At 40.0% G+C, this 13,358-nt stretch overlaps 1 protein-coding gene across 3 annotated transcripts in view; it reads right to left on the minus strand.

The window, feature by feature from the left end:
* Window positions 1–13,358, minus strand: part of MGAT1 (alpha-1,3-mannosyl-glycoprotein 2-beta-N-acetylglucosaminyltransferase) — a 75,248-nt gene that overhangs the window by 44,753 nt on the left and 17,137 nt on the right. The window contains exon 2 of one of the 3 annotated variants that reach the window (XM_061190153.1): window positions 8,795–8,874. The exons of the other annotated variants lie outside the window; for them this stretch is intronic. The gene's annotated coding sequence lies outside the window, so the exon portion shown is untranslated. The remainder of the gene's footprint in view (window positions 1–8,794; window positions 8,875–13,358) is intronic. 3 annotated transcript variants of the gene reach the window in all.

Below are 13,358 nucleotides of genomic sequence, written 5' to 3' on the forward strand. Positions count from 1 at the left end.
GGGAAAAGTCAAAGGTGGGTTCAAATCCCAAATCTTACTCATCTGAACTCAAGTTTTCTAATTTGTAAAATGGGAATAAGAATGGTTACCTTGAGTGGATCTGTAAAAATTAAGAGATCATATATGTGAGACACCTAGACTTACACCTGACAAATGGTGACAACTATTAAGTTTTCAATTTGAAAAGAAGGTTCATTGAACACTCTACGTATCAGTATTTTTACTGATGCTTTTTATTTGCAGGTGACTCTCCACCCTTTTTGTTTTCCTTCTGAAACTGAGCAGTGTATCAACAAGAAGAAAATTCCCTGCTACAGTGTATAGTTCTCATGTGGTTTCACCATCTCCTGGTGCTTGAGTTGCCAGCAGTCAGCTGTGTCCTGGATGCTTTGCCTTCCTATTTTTCCATGAGCCATCATTGATGACCCATGGAATGGCACACGTTTGAACAACTTATTTAGGCACTCTAGAGAAAAACCAAGGGGAAAGAGAAGTGAGGAGGAGTGATAAGAATAAAGAAAAGGTGGGAGTTGGCAGGAAATGATGCAAGGAGAAAAAGGAACAGAAATCATATTTTCTACTAATTTGCTTTGTGTTCCTGTGTCAGTTTATAAATTAGCATCTGACTGATTGGGCAAACCAACTTTTCTGATACTCTCATCCAGCCAGGCTACAGATTTCTCCATTGGGGTGGAACTGAGGAAGCTTTAAAAGTGGGCCAAAGCCACATGGGGACATGTGACATAATAAGCAACATGGTCTTTCATAAGTTGAGTGTTGCTGAAGGCTTGGAGTAAGTAATGTAGAGGGTATCAAACAGTGCTCCTTATAGACTTGGTTTTCCAGTTAGGCAACTGGCTAAGCCACTTCTACAAAAAGACCCCAAACACATTGGCTTTAACAAGACAGGCCTCCATTTCTCTTTTAGGTAACAGTACAGAGATGGGCAGGTAGACGGTACAGAGCACTAGCTGAACTGCTCCACAAGGTCATTGGGTACTGAGGCAGGAATGTTGGCATTGCCATCATCAATACATGGCATCCACCTGTGGATCCAAGATGTCACTCCAGTGCCACTTCAGTTGTCCCCTTTCCCAGCCAGGTGGAAGGGGCAGAAGAAGCAGAGGGCTAAAAAGCTTTTTTTTTTAAGGACATTACCTGAAAGTTGTCCTTCAATTCTGCTCACATCCCTTTGTCCAAAAGCTTGAAGGGAAGCTGGGCACATGCCCTGCCAAAAACTGCGGGGAGGGATCTGATTACTACGTGGAAGAAGGCAAGACTGGGTGCCTCTGAGTAGCTAGGAGTCTCTGCCATACCTAATTCTTTGGAGGTTATTCAAATCCTTCATAAGAATCTGACCCAGTGGGCAACACGCCAGTTTTCTATTCTCTACCTGAGAAGCTCCCCTATCACCTATTTGAGGTTTCTATCTAAATTTCTATCTGAGAAATCAGTTTTTCTGCTTAAAAAGAAGAGAGACGCTCAAATCAGTGAGGTGACTCAGCCGAAAGCACTTGTTACAACTTGGAACTATGCCTGAACCCCTGGCCATGGCCATTCTGACTCAGTCAGGGGAATCTGAGGTGAGTGGTGGTACTGTCCAAAGCCAGGCTCCACCTCCTCACATAAGAAGTTCATCTGCTTTCCCACCCTCCCCCCACCCAATCTCTCTTCCCCACTCATACCTAACAGTTCTCAACCTCAGGAGAAAATAAGAATACCAAGATTGAAAAATTCCATTTTGCTTCAAGGGCAGTTACTGGGTTTCCTCATGAAATGTCTTCACAGTGGATGTGCTACATCTTCACTCTCCCCCAGTAATTACCACCAAAGTCCCCCTTCACTCACTGTCCTCAGAGGTACTAGGTGAGGTGGGATGGGAGGGGGGGCTAGTTATCCCCATATCTGGCTCTTCTTCTGACATGAGAATGGTATTTGTCAGGTCTCATGGCTGCCCCCACCCCATTTCCAGGACGCCCCTCAAGGCAAATGCTGATCTCCCCTTGAGCCAAGTGTGTCTGTCACATCCTGCTCCTCCAAGAAGCTCCTGCTGACTGGAATGCAGATCAGATGGCTGGATCTGGGGTAGCCTCCTTGGCCCACAGGAAGGAAGCAGCACAAGAGAAGGCTGAGTAACAAGATAATGGGAGCCTGAGTCCCTGAAGATTGCAGAGCCACCATAGCAGCCCTGAGCTGCTGTTTCAGATCTTCATCTTGTCTAAACTACCTTCATTTAAGATCTCACTTAAAGCATCGATCACCATCCTAATTGGTGGTGATGGGGGAGGTGGGTGAAATACTACTTTCCAGCTGTCAAAGATAAAGCTAGATACTAATCAAAGCAGTAAGGACAGATTTTATTCGATAACTATTGCAATAGGGAAGAGGGTCCAGTGTAAACTAAACTCTACTTCAATTTGTGTAAAACCGGGCATTCTAAAGGGAGAATGAGGGAGGAGGAAGGAGGAAACGAGGAAGGGTGGGAGCAGAGTCAGGGAAATGGAAACAAACAAAAAGCGTGATTAAGCCACTGGGATTTGCTAGCTGACGGTTACGGAAGCTAGGCTCCTACCCTCCTACAGAGACTGGGAGACAGGGACCCTATCTTCAAGTGTTGGCTGGAACAAACAGAACATTCTTTTGAGTTTTCCCAGGCAGGGACTTCAGAGGGCTGGAGTAGTCATCCTCAGGGACATGGCCTTGAGCTGTTAAAAACTATGCTGGTGTTTGTTTGTCTCGCAATGCAGGATACGGGTGGGGTCGTTATGCGCCAAGAGCTCTTCTGCAGTGTTCACAGTCCTCCTCACTCCCGTATCTGGGATCCTTGTGGGGCGGCCCCAGGATAGCTTGGCGCTTAGGACCTCAGGAGAGCGAATCAGATCCAGGGCTTCCTGGCTAGCAGCCCCGCACATGCAGGCCTTCTCCTCTGCAGGAGACAGGGCGGCCAGGGGAAAAATCATTGGAAAACAAGCTAGGAGAAAAGGACCCGCAGTTCTCATCCTCCTTCTTGGTTTCTCTCATGGTTTGATAAGCTAGAATGGGCCTTTAGTCAAAATCTGAGTCCCATGCTTCCTAGAGCTGTGGAGCAGGGAGCAGGTGGTCTGGATTGCACTTCTGGAGGCTCTGAAAGTGCAGGGGCAGGGATTGGGGTCTGAGCTATGACTTCAGGAGCGCCCCCCAGACCCCCCACACCTCATCTTGCTCCCTAACAACTCTTCTCCTTACCCCACCACCAACTCCTAGCCCCCACCCCCTACCCCATCCCCAGAGCACTCTCCTTCTCTCTTTCACACTCGTCCTTGACCCCAATTACCATGTGTGCTTGCTGGTGCCTTCCAAAGTCAGCCTTTCTCTAGCTGTGTGTCCATCTACCTGTAAATTTCTCCCTCCTCCTTTGCTTGGCTAACACCTACTCAACCTCAGCCATCAGCCCTCAGCTGTCAGCTTGAACACTGCCTCTTCATTTTGTCTTTCCCTGAGCCTCCAAACCAGGTCAGTCTCCACTCCCTCCTACCTCTGGATTTCTATCATTTCTACCACCATTGCTTACCCGTCTCCCTGTCATTGTCATGACCATCTAATGGTTCTACATACTGGAATGAAACAGCATAAGGGTAGCAACCCTCTCACTCTTTCCTCATCCCTAGCACCAAGGAGGGGCTCAGGAAATTTCAGTTAGATAAGCAGATGTGGAAACCTGATTGAATGGTGGAAAAGAGGTGTAGAGCAGGAGAAAAGTGAGGTCCCAGCTGTCATCCACTCTTCCCTGAAGTCTGACAGTGCAAGGAAGCACATGAAAAGAGAAGTATTTCAGGGTACAAAAGAGTAAAGGAAGGCTGACTTAACACTGGGGTCAAAGCCAGCATGTTTGAAAGTGGAAGCCAGAGAGCCAGTGGAGAGGAGAAAGTTGAGAAGGTGGGGAGGGGAGTAAAGTTGAAGGAAGGGGACCTGGTTTAGAAAAGGCAACAAGAAAGAAAGTAAAGTATGCTCAAAGAGACAAAAAAAAGCAGGCATCACAGGTCTTAGTAGTGTACCTGCCCTGTACCTGTTGCACGATAAATGTTTGAAGGGGAGAGGTGAAAAATTGTGGTTGCCTATTTCAGATGACCTCAGTCTTCTTAGGGAAATAGGAGGTTAGGTCTTATGAAAAATGGGCATTGAGAATCAAGAAATATTCTCTGGTGGTGGGATGAACTGGGAGATTGGGATTGACATATATACACTAATATGTATAATATAGATAACTAATAAGAACCAGCTGTATAAAAAATAATAAAATAAAATTCAAAAAAAAGAAATATTCTCATTTGTTAGTGTATTAGTTAGGACTGACTAAATTCTATAACAAGTAGACTCAAAATACAATGGCTCTACAGTGTAGTCTCTATGCTATAGAAATTTAATTCTTGCACCCTTAGCAGTCCAGGATGGGTATTCAGGTCAGTGGGTAGTTCCCCTCTTGGTGATCATTTAGGCACACAGGCTCCACCATCCTCTAAGGTCTAGAGAAAATGGGAAGAACATGCAGAGCATGCAAAGGAGGTTCTCACGGACCTGGCATGGAAGGAACACACATTTCTGTTCACATTCCTTTGGAGGGATCTTAGTCATGTGTCCTCAACCAACTATAAAAAGGGCTGGAAGATGTTAGTCTAGCTGTGTGCCCACAGGAGAGAACAGAGTTTGATACACAGCTAGTGGTTTTCACCACTGCGGTAGGCAGAAAAATGGACCCCAAAGATGTCCATATCCTAATCCCTAGAACCTGTGAATATGTTACCTTACATGGCAAAGGGACTTTGCAGATGTTTAGGACCTTGAAATGAGGTAGTTATTCTGCATTATCCCCCTGGGTCCAGTGTAATCACAAGGGTCCTTATAAGTGAAAGAGGGAGGCAGGAGAGTTAGTCAGTATCAGAGTGATGCAGCATGAGAAAGACTTGTCTGGCCATTGTCTGCTTTGAAGATGGAAGGGGGCCATGAGCTAAGGAACTCAGGCAGCCTGTAGAAGCTAAAAAAGACAAGGAATGGATTCTCCTCTAAAGCTTCCAAAAAGAATGCAACTCCTGCTGATACCTTGATTTTAGCACAATTTCAGATTTCAGACCCATTTCAGATTTCTGATTTCCAGAACTCTAAGATAATACATTTATATTGTTTTAAGCCACCAAATTTTGGAGATTTGTTACAGCAGCAAGTGGAAACTAATACAACCAAATTTGGTAATTCCTTTTTTAAAGAAGTACCTATTAATGGTATGAAGCATTATTTTAAATTTTAAGAAGACAAGACTATGTGTTGACTTTCCACCTTATGCACAAGCCTATTGACTGCCTCGTGAACTCTTGGGAACCAGTCAGGGCTGGAGGACTTTAATGTGGAGAGGTTCTAGAACAGCAGTTCTCAAAATGTGGTCCCCAGACCAACAGAATCTGCCTCTCCTAAGAACTTACAGAAATGCAAATTCTCAGCCAACCCAGACCTACTGAATCAGAAACTCTGGGGCCCAGCAGTCTGTGTTTAACAAGCCCTCCATATGATTCTGACACTTGCTCAAGTTTGAGAATAGAACTAAGGCTCTATTCTAGATTGAAAGAAACTAAAAAGAAGCAAAAATGAATTAGCAATGCACAATTCTAAACTGGATCTTTTTATTCCAAAGGACATTATTGGAACAATTAAAGAAATCTGGATGGAGTCAGAGCATTCATAGTAATGAATCCGTGTTAATTTCCTGATTTTGATGGTTATGTGGTGGTGATGTAGGAGGTCCTTGCTTGTAGGAAATATACACTAAAAGTATTCAGATGTAATGAGGTGCCTTGTTAGGAACTAAATTCTTAACTGATTCAGGGAAAAAAACAGTTTTAAACTATAATTTCCATTTTTCTTTGAGACTATTTCAAGATTTCTTTTTAATTTTGAAAAAAAAAAAAAAACCCAGCATGATACCATTTGTCAAATATCAGCCTGGCAAAGGTGAAAAACATGTGTAACACCTAGTGTTGGTGAAGGTATGGGAAACAGAAAGTTTCACACACCATGGTTGGAATTATAACTTGTTGTAATATTTTTGGAAGGCAATTTTACAATATCTATCAAAAATTTAAAAGCAAATTTTCCTTAGCAATTCTGCTGAGGGTAAGGAAATATATTTTATTGCAGCACTGTTTATACTAGAAAAAAACTGGAAACAACTTAAGTGTTTATCATTAGGTGACTGGTTAAATAAATTATGGTATAAAATATGCAGTGAGTTACTTGGCTTTAGACCACAACTTCTAAAGGTCTTGAACCAAGTTCCCTTTTCCTAAAAGATTTTAAAAGTCTAAGGAAAGGTTGTGAAAGAATTCTGTAGAAAGTTATAAGGCGCAGGGTTGAGAGCTTGGCAGATAGCAGTGTGACAGTCAGGTTCCAACCAGGAACATATAAACCACTATAAGTATTTGGATGGAGGGAATCTAATGCAAGGGATTGGTGACATACTCAGGGATGAGAGAAAGCTGATACAGATACAGCTTTTAAAATAACAATGCTCAAGGAAATAAAAGACAAATTTGAGAATTTGGCAAATTATAAGAAAGGAGGCAGATGGAAAGTCCACAACTGAAAAATAGAGTATATATTTAATAGCAGATTACACAGTGAACTGGAAGATAAGTTATATCCAGAATGAAGCCTGGGTAGGGAGTGAGGGGACAAAGGGATGGAAATGAGAGATTAAGAGGCATAAGAGATACAGTGAGAAGGTCTAACATACCTTTATTTGGAGTCCCAGAAGGAAAGAGAAAGATAATGGTATAGAACTAATATTCAAGCACACAATGGCTGAAAATTTACCAAAACTGAAGAAAGATACATATCTACAAATTTAACAGCCCTAAGAATCCCAAAGAGGATTACTTACTAAAAAGGTAATCCATACCTAAACGTATCATAGTAAAACTGGAATAAACTAAAGACAGAGAAAAAATCTTAAAGAAGCCATTAACAAAAGAACATATTAAACAGGCAGATGAACAGCTGACTGCTCACCAGCTAGAGCAGAAGTCAGAAATTGGTGGCTTGATGCCTCCAATGTGACAAAAGAATGTGATGCTCAACCTAGAATTCTATTCCCAGAAAAAATATCTGTTAAGAACAAAGGTGGGGGACTTCCCTGGTGGTCCAGTGGTTAAGAATCCGCCTTCCAATGCAGGGGACGTGGGTTCGATCCTGGTTGGGGAACTAAGATCCCACATGATGCAGGGCAACTAAGCCCACGTGCCACAACTGCTGAGCTCGCATGCTCTGGAGCCCACGTGCCACAACTAGAGAGAAGCCTGTGCGCCACAATGAAAGATCCTGCATGCTGCAACTAAGACCCAACACAGCCAAATTAATTAATAAAAAAATAAAATAAATGGCATTATTCAATTCCAAAAAAAAAAAAAAGAACAAAAGTGGAATAAGCTGTTTTTAGGCAAACAAAAGTTGGAAGGTTCTACCTCTAACAGGACAGAACGTTCTAAAGAATGTTTTTCGGACACAAGGAAAATGACCGCAAAAGGAAGGTTAGGGAGGGAGAGAAGAATGAAGAGCAATGGAAAGTAATTATAACAGTAAATATATGGATAAATCTAAATAAATATTTGGTGTAGAAAATAATAATAATGTATTTTAATACATATCTATACATTTATACATACATAATTAAAATTCACAAAAACAATAGCATATAAGATGAGATAAATAGTTAAAGTATTCTAAGATCCTTGCATTGTCTAGGATGAAGATAAGAGTATCAATTATCACTAGGCTTTGATAAGTCAAGAATGGATCTTTTAATTCCTTGTCCATTAAAAGAACAGAAAAAGTGTACAACTTCCAAATCAACAGAGGGAAAAATAGAATAATAGAATAATTGTGATAGAATTCTAATAGAATAATTCTAATCCAACCTGAAAGAAAGCAAGAAAAGAGATAACAGGACTTAAGATTATGTGGGATAAATAAAATCAGTGAGTAAGATTGAAACCAAAACATAACAGAAGTTGTATATTAAAGACCTAATGCTCTTGTTAAAAAAAGTTATCAAACTTAAAACAACAACAACTATATGCTATTTCCAAGAGGCACATTTAAAATAAGGACACAGAAAGGTTGAAAGTGAAAGGATGGAAAGAGCTATGCCAGGTAACAATAATCAAAAAGAAGCTGATGTTATTAATACCAGAAAAAAAATAGCCTAAATAAGCCAAAGGCATTACTACAGACAAAGTTTTACTTCTTAACGTTTCAATACACCAGGAAGATATAAAAATTCTGTATTTGCATGCACCTAATAACATGACTTCAAATATATAAAGCAAAATTCACAGAACTATAAATAGAAATGGATAACTCAACAATTATCTCATTAATCAATAGAACAAGCAGATAAAAATTCATATGGAGCAGAGAAGATCTGAACAATACATTACAAAATTGATCTAATGTCTTTATCTAGGTGACTGCACCCAGCATTTGCAGAACACATGTTCTTTTCCAGTGCCCGTGGAACCTTCACTAAGGTCAAATACACACTGGGCCATAAACAAATCTCAACAAACTTCAATGGACAGCAATCATATAGAGTATGATTTCTGACCACAATGTTATAACAAAAAATATAACTAAGAAGTCCCTATATGTTTAGAAATTAAAAATATACTTCTAAATAACCTATGGGATCTGTTGTAATTATCTGTGCTTTCTGTTCTTTCTTATCACACCAGAGGTCTATGAATTTTAATTCTCTTTTTAAAGTACCAACCTTGACTTTTGATCCTCTCTGTTGTGTTGCTTTCTGTTTCATTGATTTTTGCTCTCATCTTCATTATTACCTTCCTTTAACTTTAAAACAATGGGATAGATCATTAGTCAACTTGACAATAATGTTCGTATGAAGTTTTACAAAAATACCAAGTGCTTTTTCATTAATCCTCAAAGCAACCTTGTGAGTTGGGTCTTTTCCCTCATTTTACAGATGGGGAAATTATAGACATAATTATTGCATTCACTGAAATACTGGCTCTAAGGTTTGCATCCAAGACCAGAGGAACTTCTCCTGCCCATCCCAGGGCCTCCTTTTATTCTTTGAGAACTTAAGGAACACTTACCCCATGGTTAAGATGGTGGAAGCCTGGCTCTCACCAACCCTTACTTCAGTAATCGCCAGCACATCTATTGCCAAGAAAACATAGAGGTGGGGAGGAAGTGGGGAGCAAAATGTGCACAACATGAGTGGGCAGGCTGCCTAGCCAGCAAGGAAAGTGTGAAGCAGCCCTTGACCCACCCATACTCTTAATCACTGGACTAGAGCTGGAGGCTCCTCCTGTTGACCCCTTTCCAGAATAAAAAAGACAAAGCATGTTTGCTTAGAAACAGTGGATTGCTTGCTTAGAAGAAAGATACCACTGAGTAAACTTATGCAAGAAAATTTTTTTTCTCAAATACTGTGTAGGGTGGTCCTTGGAGGATTTTCTTGGCTTGAGGAAGGGCCTACATTCCATTGCCTGAGTGTCCAGATGTTCGAGTCCTTGGGCAGGGGCCACCACACTGCCAGACTTACTTCCCACACCCTTCAACAAATGCTTCTCAGTCCAGGCACACTTCTAAGGGCTCTAATAACACTAACTTTTCCAACCTTCATTACAACCTCTGAGGTTGTTACTATTATTATCCCAACAAGAGGTAGATGAGGACACACAAGCAAAAAAACAGAGGGTTTAGTTACTTGTCTAAAGTCATCTGGGAATAAGTGAAAGAGTCCTTATTTGAACCCAGGCTTCATGGCGGAAAGACTGTTCTCTTGGCTACTACACTATGTCACCTCTCTACATGGGATTCACACAACTCCTTCCTGAGCATAACTGATACTATTCATAGCCTGAGAAGAACTGCCAGGTCTAAATGGGAACACTCAATGGAAAGAAGAATCGAGTTAAGTATTCTGACTTCCTTCTGCATGTCTCCAGCCAAGGCCCTCAGCTGAATCTGGGGAAGAGGCATGGAGAGACCTCCCAGGGAATTCCCTGGGAAACCTTAAGTTCCTGATGCAGACTTCACGTCCCCACTGTCTGTCCTCAGCTAACTGATCCTCAGGTGACCATTTCTCAGTTTTGAATCTCATGAGGGAAAAGTTCCTTGCATTGCATGATTGGTATTCAGTACCATTTCACCCTTAGTGTCTCTGTACATAAACCAAGATGAAATTATTTTTCAGGCTTTCACTTTCCGACAAATTTGCTAGAAATAGAGAGCACACTCCTATGGAAGCCTTTTCTAAACTCACTGTTTATTAAGGTTTTCCCTTCCTGTTTTATTGCTCCTCCCTCCGCTTGCTCCTCCTGTGAATTCCATACTAACTGAACTCATTTCAGAGTCTTTCCCATACTCCCCACATCCATAAGCTGTGAGACCTTTAGTAAGTTTTGGTTAAGTTTTTCTCCTCCCTAGGAATTTTCTCAGTTCACATAAAATTTCTAATTTATTGGCAAAAAATTGTGACATAACATCTTATTGTTTTCATGTCTGTAGCATTTGTAACATAAAACTTTAGAAATTCGCTGAGACTTCAACTAAAAGGGAATTTATTCAAACTGTTGCAACAGGGAGTTTTAAAGGGAATGTCTCATCAAACTTGAGGAATGAAAGCGGTTTTATAGGGGAAAGAAACAAAAGCAGCACTGAACACTGCGATTTTGGTGGGTTTTGGTCAGGTCGGTATTGCAATCTTACAGAAATTAGTTTTTCTTCCTGATTTGGCTCATTGTGCCTGTTACATCCTGTTCCTGGAATGGTTGACTCAGGAATTTAGGAGTGAGCTATTCTCTCAGAATAGCAGAGAGCAAGGAGGTCAGTGTATGTTCAGAGAAGAAAAATTTACAGTTCTCTGCATTCCCCCTTTTTATTCCTGACTTTGGTTATTCACACTTTCTCTTTTTTTCTTGATCAGTCTCACCAGATTTGAAACAGACATTTGGCTCTGTTCTCTATATTTTTCTATTTTGGTTTTTTCTGCTCTTTATTACTTCCTTATTTTAACTTTTGTTAGGATTTATTTTGATTGTTCTACTTTTTGAGATGTCGCTTTGGTGATTACAGGTTTTCTGATTTTCTGAAATATCTTTCTAGGCTGTAAATTTCTCTCTAAGCACTGCCTAAGCAATATCCCTCTGGTTTTGACATGTAGTATTTTCATTGTCATTCAGTTGAAAATACTTTCTTCTTTGAACCATGATTTTAAAGTGTATTTGTAAATTTCTGAATAGACATGTTCTAGGTATTTTTTATTATTACTTTCTAATTTAATTTCAATTATTTAAATTTTGTTGAGATTTACTTTATGGTCCAGCATATATGTCAACCCCACTCCCCCCCAGCTTTATTGGAATATAATTGACACATGCCATTGTGTAGATCAATTTTTGAAAACGTTTCATGTGTTCTTGACAAAAAATATGCATCCTTGATCCACTGGTGCAATGTTCCATGCATATGCGTTAGAATGCTTGTTAATCTTATTGTTTAAATCTGTGTCTTTACCAATTTTTAGTCTGCTTGTCCTATTAACTAAAGAGAGGTGAAAAAAAACCTCTCATCATGATTGTGGATTTTATATTTCTCCTTTGAGTTCTGCATATTTATTAGGTAGATACTAACTTATAACGGTTCTATCTTCCCAGTGTTTTTTCTTCCCTGAAACTTTTGTCTTAATGTAACACCTCCCTTTATCTCTAGGAATGGTTTGTGCCTTGAAGTCTCTGTTCCATCTAATATTAGTAGAGCTACACCAGTTTTCTATTGGCTTCATATAACTTCTTTCCATTCTTTTACTTTCAGACTTTGTGTCCGTATATTTGAGTCTTTTGTAAGCAGCAACATAGTGGGGTTTTGTACTTTCACCCTATGTGCTACGGTCTATATGTTTGTGTTTCCCCAAAATTCACAAGTTGGAATCCTAATACACAGTGTAATGGTGTTAGGAGGTGGGGGGCCTCTGGGGGGTGATTAGGTCATCAGGGTGGGGCCCTCATGAATGGGACTAGTGTTCTTATAAAAGAGACCCCACATGACTCCCCAGCCCCTTCTGCCATGGGAGGATGCAACAAGAAGTCTGCAACCCTGAAGAAAGCCTTCACCCAACAATGCTGATCTCCAATCACTCTGGACTTCCAGCCTCCAAAACTTGAGGATTACATTTTTGTGGTTTAAAAGCCATGCAGTCTGTGGTACTTTGTTATAGCAGCCCAAACAGACACTGACAATCTTTGTCATTTAGTGAAATTAAATTAAATGTAAATATTGGTATTTTTGGGGAAGATTTACCATCTTTTTTTGGTCTCATCCCTCTTTTTAAATTTACCTCTTTGCTTAAAATTTTCTACTAGTATTGGAATTATATGTTGTATTTTTATGATTCCTCTAGATTTTACAATATTCACGAGAGTAACCAAAACCTTCACCCTAATACCTCAATCCTTTTTACTCTCTCTTGACTTATCAGTCTTGTCTGGTATTTTAAGCCTATCTTAACAACTCTACATTTTTATTGTTTGGTATAAAATGTCACATTTGCTCACCTGTTTTGCTCTTCATTTCTTTTTGCATCTCAAAACCCCACCTGGGATCAGTTTCCTTCTATATTAAAGTGCATTCTTTAAAATTTCCTTTAGTGAGGGTCAGCAGGGAATGAATGAAACAAATTGTCTTAAAATGTGATTATTTTGTCCTCATTCATAACAGATATCTTCATCGGGTATAAAATTCTAGGTTGACAGTTATTTTCTACCTTTATACTGACATTTTCATTCCACTCATTTGGCTTCCATTGTTGCTGTTGAGAAGTCTGTTCCTTTGAAGGTAATTTTTAAATCTTTGGCTGTTAATTTTTTTCTTTGATTTCCTGCAGTTGCACTACGATGCACATAGATATGACTTTGTAAATTTATCCTAATTTGTATTCTTTGAGCTTTTAAATCTATAGACCTGTTATTTTTCATCAGTTCTGGAATATCCTCAGCCCAATTACCTTTGTCCCTTTTATTCCGTCTTTGCCTTCTAAGACTGTGGTTAAATATATGTTAAAACTTCCTAGTGAGACCATCCCATCTTTCTGTGTTTTCCCGTATTTCTCTATCTCCATTCTGCATTCTGGATAACTACTTCAAACCTATCTTTCAGCTCACCAATTCTCATTCCTACTGTTTCACAATCTGTTGCCAAATACATCTTTAAATATTTTAAGCAGTCGTTTTCACAAACGCACCCAATAATTCTAATGTGACGTCTATGTGGGTCTGTTTTTCTGCTGGTTGCCAGTCATGCTGCCTTTT

Source organism: Eubalaena glacialis, chromosome 4 (assembly GCF_028564815.1).
Source record: "Eubalaena glacialis isolate mEubGla1 chromosome 4, mEubGla1.1.hap2.+ XY, whole genome shotgun sequence".
NCBI classification, from domain to species: Eukaryota; Metazoa; Chordata; class Mammalia; order Artiodactyla; family Balaenidae; genus Eubalaena; species Eubalaena glacialis.